Source organism: Trachemys scripta, chromosome 8 (assembly GCF_013100865.1).
Source record: "Trachemys scripta elegans isolate TJP31775 chromosome 8, CAS_Tse_1.0, whole genome shotgun sequence".
Lineage (NCBI taxonomy): Eukaryota > Metazoa > Chordata > Testudines > Emydidae > Trachemys > Trachemys scripta.
In genome coordinates, this window is record NC_048305.1 from 37,376,023 (window position 1) to 37,381,896 (window position 5,874).

General features: G+C 46.6%; 1 pseudogene; it reads left to right on the forward strand.

Moving 5' to 3' along the window:
- The first annotated feature begins 245 nt into the window (after positions 1-245).
- LOC117881560 lies at positions 246-2,663 on the forward strand (annotated as a pseudogene).
- Positions 2,664-5,874: the final 3,211 nt, after the last annotated feature.

Below are 5,874 nucleotides of genomic sequence, written 5' to 3' on the forward strand. Positions count from 1 at the left end.
CTCGGCAGGAGAAGGCAAGTCCTCTGTGTCTTTCTGCTTGTTTCTGTTTGCGGGGCGGTATCGGACACCCTGCGATACTCGATGCCAGAGGAGAGGGAAAGCAGATCTTTTGTAGACAATATCGCAAATAGGGTGACCAGATGTCCCGATTTTATAGGGACAGTCCCGATTTGGGGGTCTTTTTCTTATATAGGCGCCTATTACCCCCCTTCCCCCACCTCCCGATTTTTCACATTTGCTGTCTGGTCACCCTAATCGCAAAGGATCTGGGGCTGGATGTAAGAAAGCTCTCTATTCGTAAAGCCAGGGTCGTTTCTTCTCAGGGCAACCAAGAGCAGCTGCTGCTCAATGTAAACAGCGGGGATTTATTAGTAGGAGAGCAAATAGACCGAGGATGGCTGTGCGGGCCCCTCGACCCTTGCACTTTATATTTCGAACTAGTGCTGGAAGATCCATTGCAGTTATATCTGGGCGACGTGCAGAAAGAGGCTATCAATGACAATTTACCTACATTCCCCCCAAAAGAGCTGATCTTGAACATTTAACGGAAGTGTCTCAAACCCACACCCGCTTCCCCCTAGGAAGAGCCCAGGATTCAGACGTGGGAACAAACGGTATCCAAAGCTACACGATCAGTTCCAATGAACACTTCCGTCTGGATGTGCAAACCCACCGGGACGGCAGTAAGTATGCGGAGCTGGTGCTAGAGAAACAGCTAGATCGTGAGGAGAAGACAGAATTTAATTTGATCCTCACAGCTGCCGATGGGAGCACTCCGCAGAGGACGGGCACAGCTCAGATAGGCGTCGTTGTTCTAGATATAAATGACAACTCTCCTCAGTTCAGTGAGTCAGTGTATACGGTGAAGTTGGTGGAAAACAGTCTTCGGAGTATTCTGGTCTCTAATGTTGAAGCCAGCGGTTTGGATCATGGTTCAAATGCAGACATCACCTATTAATTCAAGCAGATACCTAACGGTCCTCCGGTTATTCAAGTTAAACCGATTAACAGGCGAAATCGCCGTTTGGAGATTGATTGATTGATTTTGAAGAAGCAGCGATGTATGAACTGAACGTTGAGGCCACCGATTCTGGGGGCCTCTCTGCACACTCTAAGGTCCTTGTGCAGGTTATCGATGTAAATGACAATCCCTCAGAGGTGACAATCACCTCCGTAACCAGCCCAGTATCTGAGGACTCCCCCAACGAGACCGTAGTGGCCCTGTTCAATGTGAGAGACGGGGATTCCGGGGACAATGGGAAAAGAATTTGCTTCATTCAGGATAATCTTCCGTTTGCTCTTAAACCAACATTCCAGAATTATTACGAGCTAGTGACACAAAGTCCCCTGGACAGGGAGGAAGTGCCGGAATATAACATAACCATCACAGCCACAGACCTAGGGCACCCCAGGCTAACCGCTGAGCGGGTCATCAGTGTGCAAATATGGGACATTAAACACCGGCAGGTTATCGTTAATCAGTCATCATACCTCATGTAGTACCTCAAGGAAAACAACAATCCCAACCAGCTGGTTGGAGCCGTACGCGCTGATAACATGGATGCAGAGCAGAATGCCGGAGTGAGGTACTTGCTATTGCCTGGGAAGGTCGGTAACTTCCAGTTGTCTTCTTACATCCCCACAAACTCCGAAAACGGGAACGTGTACCTTCTGCGGTCTTTGGATTATGAGCAAACGAGGGATTTCCAGGTTGCAGTGAGAGTTGCAGATGGCGGGTCCACGCCACTGAGCTCTGAAGTCATTTTCCGAGTTGTGATAATCGATGAAAATGACAACGCCCCCTTCATTTTATACCCTCTGCAGAACAGCAGCTCCCCCGCTAATGACCTGGTTCCCAGATCGGAGGAGGCGGGTTATCTGGTGACGAAGGTGGTGGCTGTGAATGGAGATTCCGGTCAGAATTTTTGGCTTTCCTGCCAGCTGCTGAAGGCCACAGACCCAAGTCTCTTCACTGAGGGGCTCCAAAACGGGAAAGTAAAAATCACGAGGCCAGTGACGGAACGAGACAACTTTAAACACAAGCTTGTCATCCTGATTAGGGATAATGGAAAGTCACCTCGCTCCACTACAACGATGGTCCATGTGCTCCTGGTAGACGCGTTCTCAGACGCCTACATGCAGATAGAGGATACTTCAAAGGAAGCAGAAGAAGATGGAACGTTGTTTTTGTATTTAGTAATTTCTTTGGCTTTAATTTCCTTTATTTATCTTGTCTCTGTGGTGATAATTGTCGCCATGAGGAGAAATACAGCAGGAATGTGTAGGGAATTTTTTACGGCGATTCCAACTTTCCCAACAACTTGGTAGACGTAACAGGCACTGGGACTCTCTCTCAATCCTATCGTTATGAGGTCTGTCAGACAAATGGGCCAGGCAATAGTGACTTTAAGTTCTTTCAACCGCTGGGATCGTCTTTGCCTGTGGAAAATGGCAATGTGGAAGTGAATCCCGGGACCAGTTTGGAGACTCAGACTAATTCCAACCTGCTGGATGGAAAGGATCCCGGGAGAGCGGTGAGTGAGCCCTTCCACTTAGCGCTTGCGCTATGGAGACAAGAGTATTATGTTTCCATAATCTATATTTATTTACCTGTGATTGAAACACATTTTGGACTATATACACATATGCCTTTGTATGAATAACTGGCATTTCTCGGTTGAAATAATATAGGCTGCTATTTTCAAAGGATCCTAAAAGATAAAGCACCCAACACTGCACTGATATGGGTGCACAACTCCGGCTTTTGAAAATCCCAGCCTTGGGTTAATTCTTCTTAACGGTCACCTCCTTGATTTCCAAACTCCAAGGCTGTGATATGAGAGTACTGAATACCCTAAAAACCATAACCAAGCGAGAAAGTTACATCCTATTTAGGTTCTGTTAACTGTCCATCAATTATAAGATACAAGTTCGCATACATCAGACCAGGGGGTCACTACTTGTGTTGCTATAACTGTTAATTGTAACAAATTTGGAAATCTGTAGGCTTTGTATTGCTGAGATAATGATTGCATTTTTATTTATTTGTTTGTATAGAGTGAGTTGTTTTTGTTTATTTAAGAATTTTTAACAAATTAACCTAGTAATTTAAAAAAGGATTGGGGCAGGTCTTCACTACGGGCGGGGGGGTCGATTTAAGATACGCAAATTCAGCTACGCGAATAGCGTCGCTGAATTCGACCTATCGGAGCCAACTTACCCCGCTGTGAGGACGGCGGCAAAATCGACCTCTGTGGCTCCCCATCGACGGCGCTTACTCCCACCTCTGCTGGTGGAGTAAGAGCACCGATTCGGGGATCGATTGTCGCGTCCCAACAAGACGCGAGAATTCGATCCCCGAGAGATCGATTTCTACCCGCCGATTCAGGCGGGTAGTGTAGACCTAGCCTTGGAAACTAGGCAACGAAGAGAAGGCTATTTTACTGGCAGAGAAAACTAGTTCTGGAGTACCAGAAGATGAAGGAATGGGCTGGGGGGAAGAGAATCATAGAATATCAGGGTTGGAAGGCACCTCAGGAGGTCATCTAGTTCAATCCCCTGATTAAAGCAGGACCAACACCAACTAAACCATCCCAGCCAGGGCTTTGTCAAGCCGGGCCTTAAAAACGTCTACGAATGAAGATTCCAGTACCTCTCTAGGCAACCCATTCCAGTGCTTCACCGCCCTCCTAGTGAAATAGTGTTTCCTAATATTCAACCTAGACCTCCCCCACTGCAACTTGAGACCATTGCTCCTTGTTCTGTCATCTGCCACCACTGAGAACAGCCGAGCTCCATCCTCTTTGGAACCCCCACTGAAGGCTGCTACCAAATCCCCCCTCACTCTTCTTTTCTCCAGACTAAATAACCCCAGTTCCCTCAGCTTCTCCTCATAAGTTATGTGCCCCAGCTCCCTAATCATTGTTGTTGCTCTCTGCAGGACTCTCTCCAATTTGTCCACATCCTTTCTGTAGTGGGGGGACCAAAACTGGACACAATAGACCAGGTGTGGCCTCACCAGTGCTGAATAGAGGGGAATAATCACTTCCCTTGATCTGCTGGCAATGCTCCTACTCATGCAGCCCAATATGTCGTTGGCCTTCTTGGCAACAAGGGCACACTGCTGACTCATATCCAGCTTCTCATCCACTGTAATCCCCAGGTCCTTTTCTGCAGAACTGCTGCTTAGCCAGTCAGTCTCCAGCCTCTAGCCATGCATGGGATTCTTCCATCCTAAGTGCAGGACTCTGCACTTGTCCTTGTTGAACCTCATCAGATTTCTTTTGGCCCAGTCCTCCAATTTGTATAGTCACTCTGGACCCTATCCCTACCCTCCAGCATATCTACTTCTCCCCCCAGTTTAGTGTCATCTGTGAACTTGCTGAGGGTGCAATTTATCCCATCATCCAGATCATTAATAAAGATGTTGAACAAAACCAGCCCAGGACCATACCCTGGGGCACTCCGCTTGATACTGGCTGCCAACTAGACATCGAGCCATTGATCACTACCCGTTGAGCCAGAGAATATAGCCAGCTTTCTATCCACCTTATAGTCCATTCATCCAATCCATATTTCTTTAACTTACTGGCAAGAATACCATGGGAGACCGTATCAAAAGCTTTGCTACAGTCAAGATATATCACATCCACCACTTTCCCCATATCCACAGAGCCAGTTATCTCATCGTAGAAGACAATCAGGTTGGTCAGGCATGACTTGCCCTTGGTGAATCCATGTTGACTGTTCCTGATCACCTTCCTCGCCTCCAAGTGCTTCAAAATGGATTCCTTGAGTACCTGCTACATGATTTTACCGGGGACTTTTGAAGTGAGGCTGACAGGTTTGTAGTTCCCCAGGTTCTCTTTCTTCCCTTTTTTTAAATCTGGGCACTGTATTTGCCTTTTTCCAATCATCCAGGACCTCCCCTGGTCACCACGAATTTTTACTCTGCAATCACATCAGCCAACTCCCTCAGCACCCTTGGATGCATTGGATGTGGACCCATGGACTTGTGCATGTCCAGCTTTTCTAAATAGTCCTCAACCTGTTCTTTCACCACAGTGGGCTGCTCACCTCCTCTCCATACTGTGTTGCCCAGTGCAGCAGTCTGGGAGCGGACCTTGTCTGTGAAGACTGAGGCAAAAAAAGTATTGAATACTTCAGCTTATTCCACATCATCTGTCACTATGTTGCCTCCCCCATTCATTAAGGGTCCCACACTTTCCCTGACCTTCTTCTTGTTGCTAACATACCTGTAGAAACCCTTCTTGTTACCTTTCACATCCTTTGCTAGCTACAACTCCAATCGTGCCTTTGCCTTCCTGATTACACCCCTGTATGCTCTAGCAATATTTTTATACGCCTCCCTAGTCATATATGAGCTAGGCAGTGTTAGCCCATGAAGAGTGGGTTTGTTGTTACTGTTATTTAAAAACAGGAATTTAAAAAAAAATTAGTCCTGAAATGAACATGGGACCAGTGGAGTCCTCTAAGGATTGGAATGTCATCATCATGCTTCTTTCTGTATTTCAGAAAGTGGGCATTAAAATTCTGTGCATCCCATAGTTCAGAAAGTTGGGTCTTGGTAAGGCTCTAGAGAAGAGTCATAGTAGTCAGGGTAGGAGAGATGAAGGCATTAATAGAGATTTTTTTCAAGAAAACTGAGTGAAGCAGCGTGATGTTTGAGGAGGATGGGTGAGGGGAGAATGATGATAGTAAGTTGCCAGCGCCCAGCTCTATGAGATGAAGAAGGAGAAGGAAAGTTCTAAGTCATGGATGGTACCAAAATTTAGGATAGTAAAGGCAAATAATTCTCAGAAGATCGAGTCTGACTGGAGGTTGCTCCTGTGGCCCAGAAAATTGAAAGGAAGC